This window comes from Delphinus delphis, chromosome 11 (genome assembly GCF_949987515.2).
Source record: "Delphinus delphis chromosome 11, mDelDel1.2, whole genome shotgun sequence".
Taxonomy (NCBI): domain Eukaryota; kingdom Metazoa; phylum Chordata; class Mammalia; order Artiodactyla; family Delphinidae; genus Delphinus; species Delphinus delphis.
The window spans coordinates 1,042,635-1,055,457 of record NC_082693.1 but is presented as its reverse complement, the minus strand read 5'-3'; the positions used below and the strand labels follow the sequence as shown (position 1 = coordinate 1,055,457).

Below are 12,823 nucleotides of genomic sequence, written 5' to 3'. Positions count from 1 at the left end.
CATAAATAAATAAATAAATGAAATTAATTTTTTTAAAAAAGTTATCCAAAAGATAAACTTTTCTTGTGCCCCGACAAACAGGTGGGCCCACTGACCCAGCTACAGCAGCCATCTCCTGCCTAAAGCACCTGAAGGCCAAGGCAGCAAAGATATGTGTGAGACAATCGGGAGAATTCACGGTGCTGACAGTCTGGGAGCCCCTAAGGAATCACTATCTCTGGGTTTTTTCTCCAGAATCAAGTCATATTCTTGGCCCATGTAAAACAAGACCAGTTTTACCAAACCTGGGAAGGCACCAAACCTGAAACTTGGGTGTCCCCTGGTCTCTTCCCTCTCCTTATCTCCTCTATCTAATCAGTGTCTTCTTTCCAAAGCGCCCCTGGCATCAACTCCCTGCCTATCTCCATTGCAGACATCCTGTTCTAGTCTCTTGTCATTCACACCTGAATTATTACCATGACCTGTGGGCCAAATCCAACCGGCAAGTGAAGAAGGGTTTTTATATTTTTTTAATGGTTGGGGAAAAAAATCGACAGATGACTATCTCGTGACATGGAAGAATTAGATGAAACTCAGATTTGGGGGGTGGGGGATAAAAGCTTTATTGGCGCACAGCCGCGCCCATTCACTGACCAATTACCTGCTTTTCTACTACAACAGCAGTCGGGTGGTTGCATCAGAGACCATATGGCCCGTTGAAACTTAAAATACTTATTTTCTGGCCCTTTACAGAGAAAATTTGCCAACTCCTCCCATAGCTGGTCTTGCCTGACTCTCATCTCTCCCCACTCCATAAGATTAACTGACACAAAATATTACTTCCGTGCTGTCGCTCTGTGTTCAAACACCTCTGATGAACTCTCCCTTGCTTATATACTTCACACTGTAACCTGGCATCCATCAGACTAGGTGAACAACCTTGCTTTTAGCAAGAAAAGCCCAAAAAGCCATGCCTTTGTTCATGCTACCTTCTGCCTTTGTCATACGGAGTGAAGTCAGACACAGAAAGACAAATATCCTGTGATATTGCTTATATGTGGAATCTAAAAAAAGGGTACAAATGAACTTATTTACAAGACACAAGTAGAGTCACAGATGTAGAAGACAAACTTACAGTTACCGGGATAAGGGGGGTAGGGATAAATTGGGAGATTGGGATTGACATACACACACTACTATATGCAAAATAGATAACTAATAAGAACCTACTGCATAGCACAGGAAACTCTACTCAATACTCTGTAATGGCCTACATGGGAAAAGAATCCAAAAGAAGAGTGGAGATATATATATATATATAAAAAACTGATTCGCTTTGCTGTACACCTGAAACTAACACATTATAAATCAACTATACTCCAATAAAAATTTAAAAAGAAAGAAAGAAGGAAAGAAAGAAAGAAGAAAGAAAGAAAGAAGGAAAGAAAGAATAGAAAGCTAGCTCTTCTTGCCTTCAACTGCTAAGCTCACTGCTAACTTGCCCTCCAAGACGCTGGGAAAGGAACATTTCCTGGTTTCCTCTCCTCTGCTTCCACAGCACCCTATACTCACCCTCATCACAGCCCCTACCACACTACACTGAAATCATCTATTTGTGTGTCTGTCTCCCCAGCTACAGTAAGATTCCAGAGGGCAAGGAACACGTCTCACTCATTTCCCAACACCCAGACCCAATGTGGCTCCGCGGTCCATGAACGCTGAGCTCAACTCCAGCCCCACCAGGCTGGCCTCCTCACCGAGGCCCTGGTGCGCCGTGCTCACTCTCTCTCCAGGCACCCCTTCACCTCGCCTAGACAACCCCACCAATGAGCTGGGACACAGCCTATGCAGGCCCACGAGTCAGCGGACTAGGGTCCAAAACCCAAGCTCCTCTCACTCATGTGCCCTTGGACGAGACACTTGGGTGTCCGCCCTCATCTGCAAAGCAGGGGTGCCATAGCAGCACCTGGACTGCAGGGCTGACAGTGCATGTAAAGCATCTAAACCAGCGCTGTGCATGTAATAAGACTCAAAAGGTAAGTTATTGTCCTTGTTCTCCCCAAAGACTGGAGTCACCTGTCTGTGCCATTTGGCACTTCACTGCTTTTCTTCTTCCTTTACCCAACCGTCTTGTGCATTCATATTGTATCTTCTGAAGCAGGGACAAGGTCAAATACCTCTAGGAACCTGGGCCCTGCCCTAATACCCAGTACAGGGCAACATGCGGAGAAGGGGCCCAACAGATGATAAATTAATGAACAAATTATTCCAGGAAGTCCAAAGAGTTGCTAATAAGAAAAACAATGCAGAGCCAGGGATGAGGCAGAGAGTAATGAGACAGAGAGCAGCAGTTGGGGGGTATGTTTGGGGGTGCTTTCACATTGGTAAGCATGGAGCCACACATGCTCCCCCAGAGACTGTCCCTTCAGTCAATAACAGTACCAGCTAACACTCAGGGTGTTCACTGCTGCTTATCAAGTGCCGGCAGGATTCTAAATGCTCACAGCCACACCAAGCACATAGGACTGTCATGCTATTGTACAGATGGAGAGCCTGAGGCCCAGGGAGGTTAAATAACATATACAAGGTCACACACCCTAGTAAATGATGTAGAAGTCTAGTTCCAGAGTTCATGCTCCTTACCACTACACATTTTGGGGAGTGTGTGTGTGTGTGTGTGTGAGAGAGAGAGCGAGAGAGAGAGAGAGAGAGAGAGAGCGAGAGCGAGAGCGAGAGCGAGAGCGAGAGCGAGAGCGAGAGAGAGAGGCGGTGTTGTTTCACTTGGGGACCTTACTGAGGACTACAGCCCGGGAGACAGCCTCTCTGACAGCTCTGAGGAGCTGCTCCAAAGAGGAGAGGGAAGAGCCAGGGTATATATGAACTTTTCTGCTGGGAGAAACATGTAGTCAAGCATAAAAGGATGAGTTATCGATTTTACTGCTTTTCTGTGTATGGGAAGATGCAAGAATCTGGGGTCATTGAAATTCTTCCTGAGATATGCATCTTAACTATCTAGGGGCCGGCACGTCCAAAGCACAGAATGGTTGTTTTTCTCCAACCTGAATTCCTCTCAGGCTGCACTGTCAGTGGGCAACTGCAGTGGCTAATGGCTTGATCCTTGTAGAACTGGAATGGCAGGCAAGATTTTTTTCTTTAGTGACATGGAACCCGGGAAAATGTCATTCCTTCTTTCTTTCCTCTCCCTCTAGACTTCTTTCTCAGGTAAGATTATTCAGGCAACCCCTGAAACCTGGGCATGGAGAAGCGGGGCTTGAAGATTGCAAAGACCAGGTATGAACCGGGAAAACAGAGACTCACTCCCACATTTTGGGTTTTAATCTAATTTGGCTCCACTCTTCACCAGCTAAGAGATCTCAGGCAAGCAACCTAACGTCACTGAGCCTCATGTTTCCCAGCCTGTTAAGTGGGCATCATATATGTCACCTCCCAAGATTGTTATAAGGATTAAAGGAGACTGTCATGTCATGACAGTGTACTGATAAAGCATACTCCGGATAGATTAGTTGCCTTTCCACCTTTCCCACACCTTAATATAAGCAAGGCTTTCAGCCAAATCCCTTGCCCTCCTTTACTGTCCTCCCAGGGAACAATCTATACTCCACCCTGGCTCTTCCTGCCTGGTGCATATGCCCAAGCACCTGGGCCTCATAAAAGCCTGCAGAAGCAGCTTGGAAACAAGCACGAGAGGGGAGCAACTGCACCACGGTCCAGACGGCTCCTGGGGTGCAAATGAATGTTGCATGCGGAGAGGCTGGCCAGCCAGGCACTGCCAGACCTGACTGATAGCCAGGACAGCGCTTGGAAGCCCGTAGAGGCTGGGGCTAGTACCATCTGCGGCTCTGAGGCTGCATCTGTGTAGGGCATGGAGAGGGCAAGGCAGGTAAAAGTGACAGGCAGCTACTTCCACCAAAGGTGGAAGATCAGACTGCCTGGGAAAGTTGTATACAGGAAAGCAAAATTCTGAATTCCTTGAGAAGGAATTCTGTTGCAAAATTCCTTTACTGTGAAGAATTAAATTTAAAGCCAAGAAGTACAGATACACACAATTATATTTTGGAGGTCAATCCACATTTTCATACAGCAACTTTGCTTGAAGCAAGGATATTTTTAAGCTGATGAACCCTTCTCTGAGGTCACTGGTCATGGACATAGAGAATGTTTCATTACCAACATGTGAAAGGGTCCTAAATGTTATTACCAAATGGAGTCAACTCAACCAATACAGCAGGGAGCAGAGGGGAGGATGCTTAACCACTGCCAAGAGATGTAAGTAATTTCTGTTTGAGTGGACTTGATCATAGTGATCCAAAGGTCTTCTAAAATAAAAGATTAAAACACAAGCAAAAACTGTATCTCACTGAGTATATCCAGCAAGAAGTCCCATTAGGCCTTTCCCACAATAGATCAGTTTCCAAATACAGCACATGACAAAGAGATACTGAAGGAAGGAGGAGTGGGAGGGCTGGCAGGCACCAGCACAAGGCGACCACAGAGTTCCCAGGTCCCTGTAGGCACAGTATCAGGGTCCTAGAGTTAGAAAGGAACCTCAGAGATAACATGGTCCAATCTAATTCCCAAAGCATCGGTTAAGCGCCTCCCTGCTCACGACTGCTCCCACTGTTAGAGCACCTGGGAAACGGTACTCCAGCAGCCCAGAGCACTGGCACCTCCAAGGCAAGCAGCACAAGCCACAGATGGCAGTGGTGCTGGGCCAAAGGGCAGCCTTCAGGAAGAAGAGGTGGCCCCAGCCTTTCCTACAGCCAAGGTGCTGGGCTGCTCCTCAGAGAGCAGCTGCAAACAGATCCGCTGTTTGCAAATATACAAACATTCCTGAAACAATAGCCACGGGGGTAAATTCTAGAAATTCTCAATCTTATGTGTACGAAATTAACAAAACCAAATGGACAAAAAAATATTTTGCCCGTTAGTATAAATTTTCTTACCACTCCATGTTCAGGGCTCCCCGGCCAGTGGAGCCACTAATCACAACACATTATGGTTTTCTGCATCTGTGCTTTCCCCACTTGCAGGCGGACAGCGTCTTATTGTCTGGCACGTGCCTTACATATAGCAGCTGCTCAATAAACATGTGCTAAGAGGAAGCCCCAGCATGAAGTCAAAGCTCTTAGGTTCCGGCCCCTCTGTCCCCGGGCTCCCTGAGGGTGGTCGAGGTCCAAGGAGTCTTTGGGCCCTGCTCAGCCCACTGAGGCACACAGCGTCCAGTGAGTCCTGGGGGCCCAGGCACACTGCCATCTCTCCCATTTCTCTCCCTGCCCCATACTGCCTTTTTCTTCCTTGCTTCCTCTTCTTTTTGCTCCCTCAACATGTCACCTTACAGCGAGGTGATTAGACGCACAGGATTTGGAGTCATCCAGCCTCAGCAACTTATTTAAGGTTACGGACCTTAGCCTCTCTGCAATAGTTTCCCTGGTGTGAAGCAGGAGACTAGACGTGGTGCGTGCACATAAGGCGCTGGGCTGTGTCTGGCCCACCGTAGCGCTTGGTAGGTGATGGCTACTCCTATATAATTACCCAGGGTACCTACTTGTCTAAGGGTGCTTAAAAATGCCAAAGGCAGAAGGTTGATTTGTTTTCCCTATGTCTGCAAGTCTGGTTTTGACAAAAGCCTATCTGCTTTGGAAACAAACTGAAACATGACCATGTCACTAGTTAAAATACTTCCTTTTCCTTTTTCACAGGGAAACAAATGACTCTGACCAGTCACGACCAAACTGGGTAAAAGGTTCTGTTCCAAACAGTGGTTAGGATCCCACACTACCTCGTTTAGAAAAGAATAAATAAATTAAATAAAAATCATCCATAAAGTAGTTGAGCTAGGGCAAAGATAGGGTTTGTGCGAGCTCTAGGTTTTGGGAATCAGAAACCCAGGCCAGGCAAAAAGGTAGAGGAGGGAAGGGGAAGGGTTTCCTCAGCTTTTCAGACAGCAGACCTGTAATCAACCCTCTTTCCAGATCCCATGGCCCAGCCACTAGGTCCCCGAAGACTACACTGTCCTAAGTGTCCCTTCTGGGAAGCCCACCTGTGTTCCCCTCTGAATGCTTCAGAATTACCTCCTCTGACCCTGCCCCCTTTTTAAAGGAATATGCGAGTTAACCTAAACGCATCTCTCCTGTAGCATTTCAAACAGATAACTCAAAAGTGAAGAGAGGGACAATGTGAAACAGTGCAGGGAAGGCTGGAAGAGAGGAAGGGCTGACCCCCATGACAGAGGTAAGTCAGCTGCCCTTGACTGGTCCGTGAGAGCACAACTCCAGAACCGAATGCCTGAGTCTGAATGACGCCTAAGTCCACCTTTTCTAACGGGACAATCACTGAGCTCTCTGTGTGCAGGAAACAGGGGCCATCGCAGCACCGACCCGCTCAGACGGCCAGGAGGACTGAGAGCGGTCACCATGCACCCACTCAGAACAGGCCCAGCACACAGCTAACGATCTGGACACGGGACTGCAGACGCCACCGTCGGGATGCTACTCTCCCCACTTCTCTTCCTCTGCTACTCACAGACCCAGCGTTGGCAATCACAAGGCAGCCTGGTCGTGGGGGTGGGTGCTGTGAGGAAGGCAGCCAGGAAGGTAGCCGGGACCTTTGTAAGCCGGCCTTTTGTAGCCCGGGGACAACCTGCGTGGAGGTTTGTTGGTATAATCTGGGGGCGGCCGGGGCTGGAGGAAGTATTGCCTGCCCTTGGTCTTCCCTCTGGGCTGCTCTGCCCCTCTCTCTCCCAAGCTCCAGCACAGAGACAGGGACTCAGGCCTCCTCCATGCTTTGCTTAAATCAGCAACAGAAAAGAGGCAGGGCAGGAGACAGGGCAAAGCCGGGACCAACCAAAGTTTCACTCCGCCTTTCATGTAGTTATTTGCTTTAACAGTAAGGAAAAAATCAATAAAAGCTACTAGTTAACCACTTGACGGAGTACTGTTCCTCTCCTTCCAGAGTTAACCAGACCGGACCCTTCACTAGGTCCCTAGGTCAATGGTTAAACAGGCCTCTGTAGACCCGCCTAACGCAGAAAGACCACTCTCCCGGTGTTCATCCACACACCCACACGAGCTTGTCCGTCCTCCGGCACAGACACTGTGGAGGCACCGCTCCTGCCAGGGACCTGACCCCTTAGCAGAAGCTTCTGCCCTTTGTCTTCCATCTTTCACCAGGGTACAAACCAACAGTCCTACTTCTTCTCCCTTCTTTAATCTGATTGTCACCACTTTCTTTTTTTTTTTTTTTTTAACTCGTGGCAATTTTCTCTTCTGTGTGAAACTTGACACTGACAAAAAGTCAATGAACTGCAGGGTTTAGCGGGATAGTTTTCCTGTCCTCCCTCCCCACTTTCTTGATAACAATGACCATACACCTCAAGACAGCTAAAGCCCACACCAAGAAAACAGCAAGTCATGTGCAGCTGAGCCCCAGGGGGCAGGGATGTTGTTCTGTCCCCTGGTGCGTATCACGCACCTCAGAGCCCGATGCCCTCCACCACCACACGCCATTCCACAGGTTCAGAGCTGAATTCTGAAAAGTGGAACCAAAGGTGACAGAAGGGGTGGCTGGAGGAAGGGGAAGTCCATGGACAGTTTAGGTGAATTTCCCAACAATATCCCCACCATTCCCACAATGTACCGCATTATTTGTGGAAGTTAAAGACCAAAGAAGAATCAGATTTTCAACTCTGCCATCTAAAGCAGAAACTGAGAGCCTTATTTACTGCACAGATTCTAGCCCAAGTGCCATGCCTCCAGGTTTACAATTTCAACCTGCCACTTAAGTTAAAAAGCCTGTGTACTAAAGGTGTCCCCTGGGTTAGAATATCACAAATTTCCTCCGTCCACAAACCATTTCAATTCTCTCTATCCCTATTCTCCCCATCTGGCCTCATTAAATATTTCACACTCTCCAAGTAAAGATCGTTTTCAGCTCTATTTTTCCTAAACTAATGATCTGTCTAAAGAATGCTTCTGGTCTAAGAAAAGCCCAGAATCTTTTCTACTATTCTACTTCAATGAAAAATAAAGCCCCCAGGGACCTCCCTGGTAGCACAGTGGTTAAGAGTCCGCCTGCCAATGCAGGGGACAGGGTTCGAGCCCTTGGTCCAGGAAGATCCCACATGCCGCGGAGCAACTAAGCCCGTGCACCACAACTACTGAGCCTGCGCTCTAGAGCCCGTGAGCCACAACTGCTGAGCCCGCATGCCACAACTACTGAAGTCCTCGCGCCTAGAGCCCGTGCTCCGCAACAAGAGAAGCCACCGCAATGAGAAGCCCATGCACCGCCACGAAGAGTAGTCCCCGCTCACCGCAACGAGAGAAAGCCCGTGCAGCAACAAAGACCCAACGCAGTCAAAAATAAATAAATAAATTTATTTAAAAAAAAAAAAGAAAGAAAGAAAACTAAAGCCCCTGTAAAACCACAGCCCATCAGACCCAGAGAAGCAGCAGCAACAGGTGTCAGGGACTCTGCCGTCTGCTCCCCAGTCTCCACTAAAGCATGCAGGTTAGGAGCACACACTTCAGAATCAGCCCAGCTTTGAGTGCCAGCCCCGCTTTCTGTCACTGCCTTGACCTGGGTCTCACCAAACCCTTGTTCATGTAAAACCAGGGAAAATAAACGTCCCACCTTGTACACTGTCGTGGGGAAGAAATGAGGTGATGGCATAGGCTCCCACACATAAGCACCCAACAAATGCTAACTATTCTTAGCTATCTAGTAATCTAAAAAGCACAATGGTCTGGTGTCTTTAAGTTTTCCAGGTTCCAAAAAAAGAGGTTTTTTTTTCCCCTACAAACGAATCAGTGAAATGTCACATGGAAGCAACCTAAGTGTCTATCGACAGATGAATGGATAAAGAAAATGTGGCACACATATACAATAGAATATGACTCAGCCATAAACAGAAATGAAATTGAGTTATTTGTAGTGAGGTGGGTGGACCTAGAGTCTGTCCTACAGAGTGAAGTAAGTCAGAAAGAGAAAAACAAATACCGTATGCTAACACATATATATGGAATCTAAAAAAAAAAAAAAAAAAAGAATCTAGGGGCAGGACAGGAACAAAGACACAGACGTAGAGAATGGACTTGAGGACACCGGGAGGGGGAAGGGTAAGCTAGGACGAAGTGAGAGAGTGGCATGGACTTATATACGCTACCAAACATAAAATAGATAGCTAGTGGGAAGCAGCCGCATAGCACAGGGAGATCAGCTCGGTGCTTTGTGACCATCTAGAGGTGTGGGATAGGGAGGGTGGGAGGGAGACGCAAGAGGGAGGGAATATGGGGATATATGTATACGTATAGCTGATTCATTTTGTTATAAAGCAGAAACTAACACACCACTGTAAAGCAATTATACTCCAATAAAGATGTTTAAAAAAAAAAAAGAAAGAAATTCCATAAGAAGGAAAACTCAGTTGAAGCCCAATTCAGGCATCAACTCACTACTTAGAACAAATCACATCACCTCCATTTCTTCATCTATAAGGTAGGAAAAACACACTGCACTAAACTTGATGACCTCAGAGACAAAAACAAATCAATGATAACAGACGATGAAAAAGCTTTCACTTCTTCAAAGAAAAGCAATAAATAAATCCAGAGTACGATTATTATTAAAATGTGACTCCCAATATTATGGGACATACATAAACCATGGTGCTACTTACTCTTTCAAGAACATTGGGTTTGACAGCCTTTTAATCTGGTCGCATGGAGCCTGGTACAAGCAGGAGGGGGTACATGTAAACCCCAGTTCAGAGGCAGAGCCCACAAATCTAGGACTGTGCCCTGCCTGCTGGTCAGGTATCACTCACTCTGGGCCATTTCTTACATCCCGATGCCAGGAGAAATTAGGAAGAGTTTATGGTTCCGCCCGGACAGGTTAAACCAACGACAACCAAAATCCTTACCCACAGGACTTCTCAACAGACCCAAGAAAGGGTCCACTCTGACCATTTATTCACCTGTGTGAGCAGTGTAAGACCTCTTCCACGGTGTACACCATCCTTTCTGAAAAAATGCACACATGAGCTGGAAGGAAGAGCTCAATTTTTTCTTGCTTGATATTTACTTCTAGGTCTGGAGGTTTGAGTTTCATTTTTAATGTACCATAAAAATTTTGGTGTGAGAGCTAGGGGTTGGGATGGGAAGAGGAGTGGGGAGGTTGGGGGACTAGTCCTAACTTAAGAAGCGAGCACGCAAACAAGACTGCATCTGATTTCATCATCCATGGGTCTCCCAAAACCAGACAGGAAAGAAGAAAATCATTCATGGTTATTAAACATCTACTGTGTGTCAGGCATTGCACTAAATACTTGGTGTACATTACTCCAAAGCCCATTTTCTTCCCAACACCTAGAACACCAGGAAACAGCAGTCACCTGGACCATCCCAGGTGGGGAAAAAACCCTCACAACCAAGCAGTCAAGTTCCAGACATTTCAAACGTTAGTGCTGTGAACACAAAAAGGAGGCTTAGCTAGGAACCAGGTCCAAGTTCCCAAAGATTCTTTGCAAGAGGAACATCTAAACCCTGTTTCTCCTATAATTCTAGAATTAACTCATGGTATTTAACATACTATCCAAAAAGTTAAAAATTTTTTAAAACCTGGAGCACAAGAAGCATTCACTGTAGGGCCACAACAGCCTGAGTCAAGTTTCTGACCAAGTCCGTTTGAAGATCAAATAAGAAATTCATACTAGCCTCTTTTTTATCCCTTAGGCCGCACCAAACGGCACGCGGGATCTAGCTCCCCGAGCAGGGACCGCACCTCCGGCATTGGGAGCGCGGAGTCTTACCCACGGGACCGCCAGGGAGGTCCCTGTGCTATCCTCTTGAGCGACCCTTACAGACGTGCTTACAGGACAGCCACCGAAACAAGGAACTGGCATCTGTGTGGCCAGGTGGTGACGCACACAGCCCTCCTGCTGGCCCCGCAACTGAAGGGTCCTGCTCCCTACAACACCCGCCTCATCCGCACCCTGGGGTGCGATCCAAACGACTGTCTCCCTGGCAAACTGTCACACGGATGGAACTTGCAAAGTTTACACGCCATCTCTCCATCCACAACCCAGAAGATGAGAAGGTGGTAAGCCTTGAAGAAACACTGCTCCCAAGACACCTCCATCTCTCGGCACTAAGCCCTGATGTCGGCGGTCAATGCTGCCTGCGGTAAGGAGCCACCTTAGACCTCACACGCGGGGTGCAGGGCTGGGGACGCTTTCCCTGAACTGAGTGCGGAGGGGAATCGGGAGACGAGGGCGGTCCGTGCGCCTTAGGGGACGAGGGGACACGGGGGGACACAGGCGGACAGGGGCACACGGGAGATGGGGGACCACGAGGGGATGGGGACACGGGGGACGGCGGTCACAGGGGAATGGGGTCACGGGGGGATGGCAGACACAGGGGATGGGGGACACAGGGCATGGGGGACACGGGGGACAGGGGCACATAGGGGACGGGGGGACACGGGGGGACAGGGGCACAGGGGGGATGGAGGAACACGGGGGGGATCGGGACACGGGGAGATGGGAACACGGGTGGATGGGGGACACGGGGGGATGGGGGCACGGAGAGACGAGGGGACGAGGAGAAGGGGAATGGGGGACATGGGAGGACCTGGAGGAAAGGAGGGACAAGGGAGACACAGGATGGGGGACACGTGGGGACCTGAGGGGACGGGGGCCACGGGAAAAACGAGTGGTCAAGGCCCCGCCGCGCCCGCGCTCCCCGGCGCGGCTTCTCAGCGGCGCGTCCGCTCGCGGACTCGAGGGCGGCCTGCGGGTCTCCTCGTGCCCGGCCTCGGACAGCGCCCACGGCAAGCGCGCCGAGCCTCCCGCCCGCCGCCCGCCGCCCTGGACCCGGGCCCGCCGTCTGCTCCGGGGCCGCGGCGGCCAGAGGGAGGCGCCCGGCCCGCACGGGTCCCGGCCCGGTCCAGAGCCCGTCTCACCTCCGCCGCATGCCTCAGTGCGCCGGCGTCCTGGCAGCAGCCCGCAGTCCCGCACCTCGGCCCCTCGACCCTACGGCCGCGGCGTCCGGCGCCCCAGCCCCACGGCGACCCCGCTACAGCCAGCGCCTCACCCCACGGCCGCTCCTCAGCGCTCGCCGTGCCGCGCGAGCTGCACCGCGGCGGCTGCTGAGGTAGCAGCGCTGCCGCCGGGCGGGGCGGGCACATGTGAGGGCGGGGCTGCAGCCCCCGGGGCGCGACCACCGGACCCCGGCCTCGGGGCGCCGACATCACCGCGCCTCCGGAACCCGCTCTGCCTCCTATCCCCAGGGACGCCGTCGCTACCCGTAGGCTCAGACTTTGCCAGAAGCTCATAGTTCTATGCAGAAGGTAAGGAAAGGAGCCGCCGCCACACCCTTCCTCCTCTCCACCCCTTCCCCGCGGGTCCAGTGGTACATTCCTCAAAGCCCGCCCCGAGGGTCCAGGGAGAAGCTGATTGGTTGATAACCTTAGAAGGGGGCGAGGAACCGCGCGAAATGGCCAATGGAAAAGGACGGTGGGCACATCAAAGCAGGCCAGATGGGGAGGAGAGAGGGTGCGATTAAAGGGCACGTATTCGTTGCGCTCAGTAGCCGCCGCACAACACAACTGGAATTTTCTTTCTGATCCTATCAAGAAGGGAAACAAAGAGACTGGGGATCCTCAAGTTTCGGGATTAGAGAGCGAAAAGAAAATATGGAGAGAACTGAAGCAGATATCCGTGTGTGCCTTTCGGTAGGTTACTCCATCTTGGCCTCAGTTATCTAATCCAATGAGGATATTGGACTAGAACTGATCTCTGATGGTCCTTCTCATACTTTGCGAGCCTATG

At 49.9% G+C, this 12,823-nt stretch overlaps 1 protein-coding gene across 6 annotated transcripts in view; it reads right to left on the bottom strand.

The window, feature by feature from the left end:
- MICAL3 (microtubule associated monooxygenase, calponin and LIM domain containing 3) overlaps positions 1–12,283 on the bottom strand; it is a 175,926-nt gene extending 163,643 nt beyond the window's left edge. For all 6 annotated transcript variants that reach the window (XM_060024039.1, XM_060024034.1, XM_060024035.1 and 3 more), the window contains exon 1: positions 11,956–12,283. The gene's annotated coding sequence lies outside the window, so the exon portion shown is untranslated. The remainder of the gene's footprint in view (positions 1–11,955) is intronic.
- Positions 12,284–12,823: the final 540 nt, after the last annotated feature.